General features: G+C 47.9%; 1 long non-coding RNA gene across 1 annotated transcript; it reads right to left on the reverse strand.

Moving 5' to 3' along the window:
* Positions 1 to 6570: 6570 nt before the first annotated feature.
* LOC147912492 (uncharacterized) lies at positions 6571 to 13415 on the reverse strand. The gene is made up of 3 exons (XR_015549870.1): positions 13011 to 13415; positions 12556 to 12690; positions 6571 to 10127 (listed from the first exon to the last, which is right to left on the reverse strand). It is a non-coding gene; the product is annotated as an uncharacterized LOC147912492 (long non-coding RNA).
* Positions 13416 to 13801: the final 386 nt, after the last annotated feature.

A 13801-nucleotide genomic window follows, 5' to 3' on the forward strand; every position in this document is an offset into this window, starting at 1 on the left:
GGATTATTCATTGTGCCTTGCTCCCTGGGAATCTATCTCCCCAGTCTGAAAACAGACTGGTCATTCAACCCAAACCTATTGTGTCCTGGCACTGCTGTTGCAATAGACAAGGAAGAAAAGTCAGTTTCTTAAGGAAATGCTTAATATGAGAATAATTCCATTTAGGAGCCATCGGCATTGTCACCCAACTCACTAGCCTTCTACTCATCTAATACAGAAATCTTTCCAAATTTGCCGAATTGGAAATAACTGCAACTAATTCAAGCCAAATGCACTACTTGGATGCATTCGTCCTTTCCCTTCCTCCCCACCTCCAACCTGCCTCTCCCAAATGCACACATCCTCAGAAACATCTCCCAAATCGTTTTCCCACCATGATATATCCCCACTGGTCCTTATGATCTTTAGGCATGCAACCAAACGTTTCCATAGCAACAGTCAGAGGAAAGTAAACTTTTAATTACACCACATTCAAATGGAGAGCTCTTTGAGTCGTCTCTGGCGCCTTCTCTTAGTGCAAATACGACTCTGGGTTCCATGGGCGATCTTGATTTTTGAAAACTCCAGATGTTCAAAGGAAGACGATCATCATGCTTTATCTCTAAGTGCCTTAATGGAAAGTTTGCATCCAGCATGTTTCAAAGTCCCCCAAAGAGAAGCTTTCATATTCAAGAGCAAAGTAACTGAATTCAGAACTTTTATTAATAATGTAAAAGGCTTGTGTGACACACAGAAGCTAGAAAAATACAGGGAAATCAGAGCGGACTTTGCTTTATCAAAGAGCAGCCAAAATAAAGGTTGGTCTTGATTGGGGGAGCGGTGGAGGGACATCCACATGGAGAAGGGGATCAATGCCTCTCTCTCCACTTGAACCCTAGTTCTTACATGACTTTGAGACCAAGGATCACACTGCAGTTCTGGGGAATGCCTGGGGGTTCTACAAAAACACTTGTGGGCATCAGTTTACAATCCAGCTCGCTGATATCCACTCTGGGCGCAGAACAGCTGTCTACATGTTTTCTCTCAGTGCCCAAGACAACTCTCGGCTGGTGCTACCAGGGAAGAGGCATCATTGGCTTCTTATTCTTGAAGCAGCACATCGCCGACCTCGAGACAGGTGCTTACTCAGTGTCTTCTGGATGCCCATGTCTGCGTTCTCCAGATTCTGAGTTTGGTTTTGAAAATATGGCATGTTTGATTTCACCTTGGATTTTCCCAAATAAAAGATCAGTTAACTGATCTTGATTAAGGTTATTAAGGTGATTCAATTATTGAGGTTAATGCAATAACTATATTAACTCACATCATTTTCCTCTTTTTCCCACCCTAACCTCCAATTATTTAAATTCTAAGGACTTTTTTTTCTTTCAGTCTTTGCAAATAGGAAAAAAAAAGAACCTCAATTACTATGTTGTTTACTTTATTTGGTTAGCCCACTTGCAGAAATTTAGGTAAATACATGATTTTGTTTGACTTTTTTAATTGAGTAAGGAGGTTTCACATTAATAAGAAATTCCTAAACTTAGTAACAGATTTTTTTAAGATTTGATATATATATACAGTTGTGCACCGTATAATGACGTTTCAGTCAATGACGGACCCCATATACAACAGTGGTCCCATAAGAGTAGCACCATACAGCCTAGGTGTGTAGTAGGCCGTACCACCTAGGTGTATGTAAGTACATATCTTAATTTAATCTATATCTGGGCGATAATTTTGTATGATCTCTATGATGTTCGCACAACGACGAAATCACCTAATGACCTATCTCTCAGAATGTATCCCCGTCATTAGGTGGATGCATGACTGTACATAATTTCCATGGGTACAAATATAACCCAGTCCAGAGAGGACGATGACTAGATCCTCCCCAGTCTTTTCATCCTATGCATTTCTTGTGAAGGAAGGCTAGGGAGCCTGTTCAGATCTTAACTTTTTATTAAAGTGTAACCTACAGAGAAGGGTAGAAATCATGAGCATGTTATTCAAAGAATTTTCTCAAAGTAAACAGACCTGTGTAACCAACACCACACTCAAAAAGAGTTTTACCAGATTCCCAGAAGCTCTCCATGCTCTCTTCCAGATCCCAGCTTCCACGGGTACACTGCAGATCCCACTGGCATTGTGCGATGGATGGTGCCAAATCCCTTCCGAAGCCCCCTCGTCAGTTTACCCTCTCCAGTGGGAAGAAGGGATCTTGTCTCCTCAACCTTCCCCAGCACTGGCCACAGCCAAACTTTTCAGTCTTTGCCAACCCAGTATTGTTGATCTACTTTGTCAATATCATCTTAATTTGGACTTTTAAAATCATGAGTAAAGCTAAGCCTTCTTTTTCTTGTGCTTATTGACTTTTTCTGTGACACACCTGTATTGTTGTCTTGTTACAACAGTCAAAAAACAAAACCAGCTGGTGTCCCCATCGGGCTGCTAAATAAATTATGGGAACAAACTGACAATAGACGACACTGCAGGCATGTACAAAGAACGAGGTACAGCTGTGTTGCCCTACAAAATTATCACCCACGTATAGATTAAATGAAGAAGGCAGGAAACCCAAAGCACATAGTGTAGGATCCAATCCTCATAAAAAAAAAAAGACACGTATATGTATCACAGAATTCTGGAAGAATATTCCAGAAGTTGTTGACTAGTTATCTCTGTCAATTGAGACAGGAGAGAGGATGGGGGAAGATTTTTACCTTTAATTTCTTCTTAAATAAAGTTTTTCTTCAGAAACTTTTTGATCTACAGGAAATTTGTAAAGATAGTGCAGAGAGGCTGTGAATCTAAAACTACTCTGAAAACTAATGAGTATTCATTTTGTAAAAAGATAGTACAGGAAGTTCCTGTAGATCCCTCACCCAGTTTCGCTTTCCCCAAATCTTATCTGACACATTTGTCACCCTGGCGCATTTGGCAGCATTGGAACATGACTATTATCTGAACTCCGGACTCTCTTCAGATGTCACCGGTTTTCCCGCTAATGCCCCTTTTTGTCCCAGCTTCTCATAGGGGGCCCACACCGCACGCAGCCCACGTGTCTTCTTAGGCTCCTCAAACATAAAATGCCCCTCAGTTTGGGTTTGTCTGATGGTTTTTCTCTCGATTAGACTGGGTGTGGGGGAAACGCACAGAGGTGAGGTGCCCTTTCCTTCACATCACATCGGGGTTACAGAAGATCCACCTGGTGCCCTGGGGCTGTCAACCCTGACCACCTGGCTCAGGTGGTGCCTGCCCCTGCCTCCACGTCAAGGTACCACTGGTCCCTTTCGTTCCCTCTCCTTAGAAGAGTGTCTTTAAGTTCAGCCCAGCTCCAGTGGAGGGGCCAGGGGCCTGGGGAAGGCTTGGGTGAGCCTCCTCTGGAGGGGGAAGATCCACTGTATTGGGCATTTTTCTTTTTCCTCTAAGCCCTTCTGTAGCGTTGCCTCTTCAACCTATGCACATATTACTTCTATTATTTAAAAATATAGTTCCTGAAACAAGTGTAAGCTGCTGATCAAAAATCAGGGGTACGGTGCCTTGATATTTTGCCAAAAGCAAAGCTTTCTGTTCTCCAGAAAAGAAAACTCACGCAGCCCACTTCCTGCTCCAGGGCGGGGGAGATGAAGATGACTCCACCAACCTACTTCGATGAGACATTGGTTCCTAGATGAAGGGCCCTTTCAGCCAAGACCCCAGCCCTGAGCTGGGAGGGGAGCTGGTGGATGGGGCCCCGGGTTGAACAGAGAGGAGGACGAGGGGAGCAGAGGCTTCATCAGGAGCAAGGAAGAAACCAGAAACTCATTAGCTGCAACCCCAGCTGCGACCTTTGCCCCCTACATGACCTTGAAAAGGTCTCTTAGTTTCCATTGCCGCTTCCGGGGGTGGGGTCAAGTGAGCATTCTGAGTCCTGCCTGCCTGCGTGGAAAATATCTTTTGATGATTGATTAGCTAATGCTTGGAAACAGGTCCGGTGCTGGGAGCCAGTTCCCCAGCAAGTGCTAAGCAGTGTTATTAAGGGATCAAACAGGACGGCTTTTGTGTGTGATGCCAAGATGATTTTGTTAAATTATGAAACTCGCTTTGATAAACTGCCTGGAGGTGCCATCTGTGACATGCTTAATGTTTTTTTCCCCCACTTCCCTGAGCTTATTGAATTATTTGTACACAATTTACTTTACCTTCATAGGGCATTAAATTACTCTGAGGCCTTGATATATTTTACAGCCAATTCAAGGGACCTGGATGCTGTCAGGAGAGTTTTTGATGGATTTTTGTCTTTGGGAGATGGAAGAGCGGGAGGATTCTGCAAATTGGGGGGGACTCATGGCATGTAAAAGGAGCTTCCAACTCTGTTCAACGTGAGCCCTTTACATTTTCAGCTGCTGCTGAAAGGTTTTTATAAAATCGACGAATCGGAGTATATTTAATTGTCTCTGTATCTTCACCAGAGGCACTTACTGAAACCTTTCATTGTGGGAAATTTGAAATATCTATAAAAATAGAAAGAAGAATATAATGAATCCTCGTGAATGCGTCATACAGCTTCAGTGGTCATCAGCTCGGGGCCCCCTCGTGTTATCTACACGCCTCCTCACTCATCAACCCCCTGGGTGACTGTGGAGTCAACTCCGGATAGCATAGCGTCTCATCTGTAAATAAGAAACATATTTTTGAGTAGGATAAAAGAGCTATAGCCACTTCCTCCTGGGACATGTCAACTGTGACACTGGAAAAGCCCCCTCTGTCCCTGTCAGGCGGTCAGAGCTGCTCGGAACGGCTGTTACGGTGCTGGTGCTGCTGACTGTGGTCACTGGCTGGAACAGCCCAGGTGGTGAAGGTCAACCCTCCCAGGACGCCATAGTCCTGGACGCTCACCCTAAGGGAGGCATGTCCCCGGACATCCCCACCTCGCTCCCGTGCCTCAGCCCTGTCCCTGGGAAAGAGAGCAGAAATCTTTTTCTTGCATCATGTGTGACATCACAGAGCCAGCCCTCGCTGCTCAGCTGTGCTACTCCATGACCCCTCCTTCTTCGGCCTCTAACTGCAAAGGAGCCTCCTCTAGCCTTTCCTCCACCATGGCTCCCCGAAGCCAACAGTAGCGCCTTGCCCCAAGCGTCACAGCTCTCAAACCTTCCCGTGCACCAGAATCTCCTGGGCAGCTGGTTAAGAACCTCGCCTGCTCTCATACCTGACTGTTGGCAGTGTACATTGCCGGTGCAAACCCTAGGGAGGGCAATTAAGCAGAAACTATCTCAACTTTAAAATGCACGTACCATCTGACCCTGAAATAGGACTCTGTCTTAGATAGACTTGCCCACATGTAAATGACATCTGTGTGGCCTTACTTATCATAGCCAAAGACTGGAAGCAACCTACACGGTGAGCATCGTAACAACATAAATGAGGGCCCATCCATACAGTGCAATAGGGTGCAGGCATTCAAAAGAATAAGGACCGTTCTCCAATGTATGTGGTTAAATGAAAGAATAAGGTGTAGAACTGCGGAAATAGACTGTTACCATCTGAGGAGGGAAGATAGAGTATGTGGGTGTATTTATGTGCAGATACAGATATATTGATATGGATTTTTATATATTTACTTTCATGAAGGAGACTAATACATGTATACACATAGGTTATATACACACACCTATACACATGCATATATATGTTTTATAGACACATGCTTGCATACGCTCATATCTACTTGTTTTAAAGCATATGCATGTATTGGCCTAAAATCTCTGCAAAAATACTCCAGAACTAGAAACCATGTCCAGTTCCTTCTGACGAGGGGACTCAGAGACAGGGGTCAGGGATGGTAACAGGAGAACGCACTTTTCACTCTGTATTCTTCAGTCCTGATGAACTTTGCACCCTATACATGTATTTACCTTTTCAAAAAGATAAATAAATTAATTTGTTCAGTTCTGCTGCCTGGACCCCTCTCCAGGTCTACCAAAGCAGAATCTTCAACGGTGGCCCAGGAATGGATATTTTTAACACACCTGCTCTAGTTGTTCCGACGCACGCACTCCAGCGCTGAGAATCTCTGTCCTCGGGCTCTGACTTTTGATCCAGATTAATGTGCACTTACGGCGTGTGCAACAAAAGATCCTTTCAAGTGGGCATGCTTTGTCTCCGCAAGTACCTGAGCTTCTGAGGACAAGGACTGGTTTTTACATCTGTGCACGGAAGATAGGAAGGTTTGAAATGCACTGACTTCTGTAAGTGCCCAAAAGACAGCAATACCATAGCCTGATACTCAAATCTCTTCGGAGTCCTGGCTGCTCCTCCTATTGAGAAGTGCAGTGAGATTCCCTTTCCCTTGAATAGAAGCTGGCCTTGCTGACTTGCTTGATCAATAGAATGAGTATAAGTCGTGCTCCGAGACTTCTGAGACTACATGAGAAGAAGCCTTGCAGCTTTGACTTGGCCTCTGGGAGAAGCCAGCCACCATGTGGTGGGTCCATCTTCCACGAGACCACCATGCTCTGAGGAGGCCCAAGAAGCTCTGTGGAGAGGCGTGTGGAAGGAGCAGAGACCTCCAGCCAGCAACCCCCACCAAGCTCCCAGTCAACAGCCAATGCCAACTTGCCACCCGGTTGGCATCTCAGAAGTGGATCCTCCAGGCCTGATTGAGATGCCACCACCAGCACCGCGTGCAGCCGAGATGGGCCAGCCCGCCGAGCTCCACCCAAACCGCAGATCCATGAGCAGAACAAATGGTTGCTGTGGTTTGAAGCCACTAGGAGTTGGGGTAGTGTGTCCTTCAGTAATAGATAACAGGAATACTCCATGGGCACGGGGCAGTTGTACCCAAGTGTTCTGTTATGCTGTTTGGATCAAAAGGTTCTCTTAGTTCTGACTGATGAATAATTGTTTCCAGTTTTGAACATTTACCACATGTCAGCCTCTGTGCCAAGTACTCTCATTAAAACCTGTAATTTTCCTATTCTGCACATTGAGAAAATAAATACGATGAACACTACCAACAGGGATGTCTTCCAGCTCTTCTCTTTTCTTGGAAGAGGCTCCTCAACCCTACGGTTGCAGTGGCATGCGACCCATAATCGTGCTAGGATGATGGGGGCTGCCATCTAGATGACAGCTGAGTGAACCAGGAAGGGACTGTTCCCTAAGGTGGACTGGTGAGTCCCTTCCCTGGGACTTGGGAAGTGGAACTAAGAGATTGTCGGCTTATCTGACTTGAATAGAAGAAAACGGGAGAGATGTGAGTGGCATTGCTGCCACGCAGACTCAGAAGTGATGAGGGTCAGGTCTGCAGAAAATATGCCCAAGTACAGCTGACACGGGACAAGGCACAAACGTCCCCATAGCAACTCAAGCCCAGGTCCAGCTAGTCCTGAGGCACAGCCACACCCTTCCTCTTGGGTTTCTGAGGTAAATGTTTCCATCCTTTCCTTATGCTGGCTCTAGCTGGTTTCTAGTGGTTTTGATGGAAACGAATAACTGAGGTTCAAAGAGGGCCATTTTCCTAAGGTCCCACAGCCAGCAAGTGTAGGCTCAAGGCGGAAACCCCGGTCTGCGCTCCTGAACCCTTCGTTGCTATGGTGGGCCGGCAGACCTTTTCCTGCTCTCTCCACAGTTCCATGAAATATCAGCAAAATTAAAGCGCCCACAACAACTCTCAGCCTCCCCTTTGGCACCAGAAGTGTCAGCCCTCGCTCCATCCATCCAGCTAATTTGGAATACATTTTGGAGTAAGCTGCAGACATCAGGACCCTCCGCCCCTAAACACTGCAATCTGCTGACCGTCTCTAATCTTCTATCACAAAAGCTTACAACGCGCGTCCCCATCACTTAGAGTTTACGAAGCTTCCTGGGAGAGGTAGGAATTTGTAACCAACACAGGATAAAGAGGAGACGTGGTTACTGCACCAGACCCTTCTTGTACAACATTTTGTTATAAAAATTTACAAATATACAGAAAAGTGGAAAAAAAATCACACAGTATATGCCATGTACCAACTACCTAGTTTCCACCATTAACATTTCCTAATTTGAATGATCACACATCTCTCCATCTATCTGGCCATCAGCACATCTTCTGTTTAAACCCATTTTCAAGTCACCTGCAGACATCAGCATCTCCATGCCCCACACATCAGCACAGACATTTCCCTGATTGTGTTCTGTGACCAAGGCACTCAGTGTACATCTCCACCATCCCCACAGCCACCAGGAATTGAAAAGGAGACGGAGGGGCCGGTCCTGTGGCCTAGTGGTTAAGTCCAGAGCACTCTGCTTTGGCAGCCCAGGTGTGCGCATTTGGTTCCCAGGCACAGACCTACACCACTCATTGATGGCCATACTGTGGCGTTGACCCACATACAAAATAGAGGAAGACTGGCACAAATATTAGCTCAGGGCCAATCTTCCTCAGCCAAAAAAAAAGGAGACAGAAAAACCAACTTTGGGGCAGAAATTTAGAACAAACTGTGATGTTTATAATCACATCAAGTAAGATCATTGACGGGATCTATTTCCCCCTTAGATTTCCTCCATGCTAGTTCTCCCTGAGCATGGGCACAATGAAATTAAAGGGAACACAGTATGAGTTTGGCTCTCTACCAGTACACGGAATTAGGTAGTAGATTTGAGTTTTTTAAATTTACTTGTATTTTAGAAGTTCCAGATTATTCAGGCGACCCACCAACTCTACAAACTCTTATCCTTTTTCCCTCTAGGGAGCACTTTTATTAGACACCAGATCTCTAATATGAAACATGTGCCTCCGAGAAAGCAGTCTCATGGTGCCTTCCCGCCTCCTGAGTTCTGACATTTGCGTCCACAGACTGACAGAGATTAATGGGCAGTTAACCACGTGTGCTTTTTCTCTGCTTCATGCCCTGCAAGTTTTATTTTTCCAGGCAGCTGTGAACGTTCGGAGATCAGATACAGCCGGTGGCTCCTGGCAGTGCTGAGCTAGAAGGGAGGGAGGGAGGGAGCAGGGTGGAGAGGATAAATATGGATGACAGTAGGAAGATCCACTCAGCACTGACTGTGTGTCGGACCCCACCCTGGGCACCCTGCACATGTAATGTCATCCAGTTCTATCAACAGTTCTGTGAGGTGGACGCCAGGAGCGGTTAGCCCTCCTACAGATCAAGCCCGACCACATAAGCTGAAATTAACTTGAGCACAGAAAATTTTTCTGTTGGTGCACAAAATCAAGTTGAGGACTTTTAATAGAAATGAACTCTTAGTGACAGGCCTTGCTTTGGAAAGAATATTCAGTGCACACTCGCTGCATCGCAGGCCCTGGGCTGAGCACAGTGCATCGTACTGTCTCCGCTCATTTTTATGATGCTCTGAGGTAAGACTTTATCACTTCCCCCATTCTACAGAGGAGGGAAGTGAATTACAAAGAGGCTAAATGATACCTAAGTATTTCTAGAGAGTAAATGCTTTAGAAACAGGCTCTCTGCAGGTCAAGTTGATTCTGTTCCTAAGTTTGAAGAGGCCAGGGGTGACATTACTCAGTCAATCAGCACCCCCTTGTTAAGGGCCTGCTCTGCACCAGGCAGTGCGCTAGTGCTGGGTTTGGGAAGCTAAATAATATGTAGCCTTATGTGCTCTCGTGGGCTTTAGCACAGCTGATTGTCAGCAAATATTCCGCACTCACTGCACTGGCAGCCTCTAGAAGGAGAACCTGCCAGACTAGTCCAGAACAAGGGGATACACAATAAAACCACTATGTTTTAAGCCACTAAACTTTGGGGTGATTCCTGGCCCAGCAGAAGGTAAGTGGGACAGCAGCTGCGAGGCAAGAAAGCAGCAGACTGGGCAGAGGGAGGAGCTGAGGTGTGGTCCAGGCACACAGAAACCTGTACCACCTCACAGAGCTCTGGAGCCCCGATCGCCCTGCAGAGTCGTCCCAAACTTGTCCCCCCGGAATTTACAGTCACCGGATGCCAGCTGTCTCTGTGGAACAGGCATGACCTTGAGTCAGGGGCTCTGAGCAGCCTGGAGATTGCAGGGCAGTGGCTGGGAGGGGCACTGATGGAGAGCTGTCGGTCATCAGCTGGGGCAGGAGGACTCTAGTCCAGAAAGGGTGGAGTCTGCTGGCACAGTGTCCTCGTCAGGCTCCAGGCACCAGCAACCTTTCTTCGCAGCATCTGTTGGACCCATACAGAAGAGCAGTTACAGATGAAGGGACTCACTGTGGGGAACAGTCTGGCCGTTCCTCAAAAGGCTGAACACAGAGGCTCCACGTGACCCAGCAGTTCCACTCCTGGGTGTGTGCCCAGGAGAAATGAAAACACGCACTCACAGAAGTGTGCGCACAAGCACTCATTGCAGCACCGTTCCAACAGCCAACCCCGAGTGTCCCTCCACTGACGACAGATACACAAGACGTGGCGCATCCACCCAATAGAACACTACTCAGCCGTAAAAAGGGATGGAGCACTGCCGCATGCTACAAGGTGGATGAGCCTCGAAACATGACGCCGAGAGGAGGAAGCCAGGCACGGAAGAGCGTCATCGTGTGAGTCCATTGATATGAGACGTCCAGGACGGGCAAATCCACCGAGGCAGAAGAAGTCAGTGGTTGCTCGGGGCTGGGCTGGGGGGCACGGGATGGGCAGTGACTGCTAATGGGTACGGGGCTTCTTTTTGGGGTGATGGAAATGCTCTAACACGAGATAGTGGTGATGGTTGGACAATTCTGGGAATATAGTAAAAACCACTAAATTCTACACACTAAAGTGGTCATGGCATATGGATTCTCTCTATACATGTACATATATGAACATATATGTATATTATATTTTTATGTATTTATATTATTTATTCATTTTATATTTATGTATTTATATATCATATATGTTCACATAGAGAGGATATATATACGTATATATATATATGAAATAGCATGTGAATGAAAGTCCCTACGGGCAGAATGCAGGGCCTGCAAACCTGACTCTCACTCACGGACTGTGTGACTGTAAGGAAGTTTCTTGACTTCTCTGGGCCTCTGTTTCGTCCTCTGCAAAGTGAGGGCACTAATTGGGCCCACCGCAGGGAGCATGGAAATGAAGTGGGCGGTGTGCGGGCAGTGCTTCGGGCAAGGATGGGCCTGCAGTCTGTGACCCATACGTGTTCGCTCTCATCGCTCTGTGTCCCTTCCCTCCAGGTCCCACTCAGACCCCATCATCTGTACCTGGACCACTGCATACCCCTCCTGTAGCTCATCTTCCAGGGCCCACGTCAGCCTGGAGCGGTCAGTTCTCGGGGTGGGGAGGCTCGGTGGAGCTGTGGATACGACTGGGGGCTAGACCTGGGTCCCAGCGCTGCCACCTACCAGCTGCACAACCCTGGGCAAGTCACCTCTTTCCTTGAGTCGAAATGTGCTTGGGTGTAGAATGGGAATAATAAAAATGAACGCCATCTAGGGCTATCGATATAACAAGAGAATACATATATATATATAAGGTCTAGGGCTAGCGATATAACAACGGAACACATATATATATAAGAAAGCCCGTACTTTGAAGGAGCGTGACATGGAGTAAGCACTGAACAACATTCGCCGTGATTGTTGTTGTTAACTTTCTCCTCCCCTCCCCTCCTCCTGGACCAGCGTGCTGTCCATTCAGAATTCAACAAGCCTTTACGAAGGGCCCCTAGGTGCCAGGGCCTACCCCCTCCTGTTTCACCCTCACTGTGACGCCTTTGATAGATGAGGACGCTGAGGCCCAGAGAGGGTCAGTCACCGCCTGGGGGTCACACAGCTAGCAGGGGCCACACCAGGTCCGTACGGCTCCAAGCCTGTGCTATTTCCACGGCACCAGTGTTTTCTAAGCGCCACATACACACCACTGTTGGTACACATGGCGATTTTAAGTGGAATGCAGGTAGACATTATTGCATCAAGACTACTGCATTTACTTTTAACATTAATAGGAAAAATATTTACATTTACCTCCAAATGGTTATTTCACAGATATTTTTGCTCCTAGTGAGGCCAAGATGGAAGTCAGCCTAATTTTTTTAAAGTATTAATATTAAGTAAATAATATTTTGTAAGTGCCAAAAAAAATTGTGAAGGTGTTTTTGTCCCTTTTCCCATAAACTGAAATCAAATACGGTCTGAAGCTCCTCCTGGAAGAATTTCCTGCTCACGGCAGTCGTCAGCCACACGGCACACTACTTTTTGTGCTAAAACCTCTAACAATCACGCAAATGACCAGAAGGAATTACGTCCGGGGAAAAATAGCAGAAGACTGGCCCCCCGAACCTGAACCACAGCACATGTGACACTTCGGTGCATCGACTGATATTTTAAAAACTCAGACCCAGAAACGGTTTGCAAAGATTCCGCCTCCTGTACTTTGGAAGAGCAGGGGGCAGCTGGGCATCAGACATGAAGGCTCACTCCGTTCCGCCTTCTGCATAATTGCGGGTGCTGGGAAGTCCTGCCGGCTGCCATCGCCCATCCCCTCTCGTCCCCCTCCCAGGCCTCCTTCACCCCTTTCTTCACCTGGCCGACCTCATTTTCCCAGCCTGGACAACCCTCCCAGCCTCCCAGACACACCCACTCACCAGTGGAGGGAGGAGAGGTCAGTTAGGAAGCAGCCCAAAGGCGTGGAGGGAGCTGTGTCTCCAGGCCGCCCGTGGGCCCACCCTGTTGTCCTGTGGGATCAAAGTGCTCAGTTTCTGGACGCCTGCCCTCTGATCCTGGGCAAAACATAGTCACATTTTACCTAAAAGCCTCTTTTGAGGGGTTGGGAGTTTGTCCCAAAGGACTTCTAACTTCCTGTGGCAAGCTCTATCGAATCCTTCCTGCTCCATAAATGACCTTTAAACATTGTCCCATAACTAAACCAGCAATTAATAATAATAATAAAAATAGCTAATATATATTGAACTACGTGCCAGGCACGAGGTAAGCATTTTCCCAGATTCCCTCTCTAATTCCCACCCCAGTCTTAGAAGGCAGAAAGGATGAAGAGCCCCGTTCAGGGCTTGGAGAACGTAACTTTCTCCAGCTCACACACCTGGTCAGAGGCAGAGTCAGGATTCGAACTCGGCAGCTGGAAGGTCCCCGTGGACAGGGCTGTGTGCAGATCACGGCTCTATACTGAGGGCCCCGCAGGCCCCTAGGAGCGGCTCACGAACACTCGGTGAACGCGTGAATGACTCCAGCACACCTCCCGAGGCAGCGGTTCTGCAGACAAGCCATTATTAAATGGGAAACCAAAAAACAGGGAGGAGGATGATGTCAAAGGCTTCTCAGGGCTCGGCTCCGGTCCTCTGCAGCCAGCGAGCTCAGCCCGTACGTCCAGCCCACGGGGGCTGCTGACGGTGCTGTAAGTCGCATAAATCACCACCCACCACAGCCCCAGGACAGCCTCCTTATCAGCAGCTCCCCCTCCCCAGGGTGCCCAGCTCCTTCTGCTGGCCCAGGCAGGCGGTGCCTGGGCTGTGGCCTCCCACAGAGGGGCGGCCGGGCGGCCCAGTGGGCTGTGCGCTTGTTCACACCATCGGGAGCGTGAGCTGCTAGCTCCTCCGCCCCTCGCTGGCCTGCTGGCGCCTTTCTTGTGAACAGCAGGAGTGAGCCCGTGATGAGAAGATTCTGGCTTCAAAGAGCAGGCAGGCCCGACCAGGCTGCCCTTTCAGAGGCTCCCTCCCAGCTCCCAGCTCCCTGCCGGGCTGGTCCACACCACGGGGCAGGCCTTCCCAGCCCCCCAGGAGGGGCTGCAGCCCCGAAGCAAAGGCCACTGCTCTTTTCCCTCCCTGGTAACTCGCTCTGAGATCTGGCGGTCAGAGGAGGAGGAGAAGGTGCAGG

This window comes from Ceratotherium simum, chromosome 35 (genome assembly GCF_057802395.1).
Source record: "Ceratotherium simum simum isolate JZ-2026a chromosome 35, ASM5780239v1, whole genome shotgun sequence".
Taxonomy (NCBI): domain Eukaryota; kingdom Metazoa; phylum Chordata; class Mammalia; order Perissodactyla; family Rhinocerotidae; genus Ceratotherium; species Ceratotherium simum.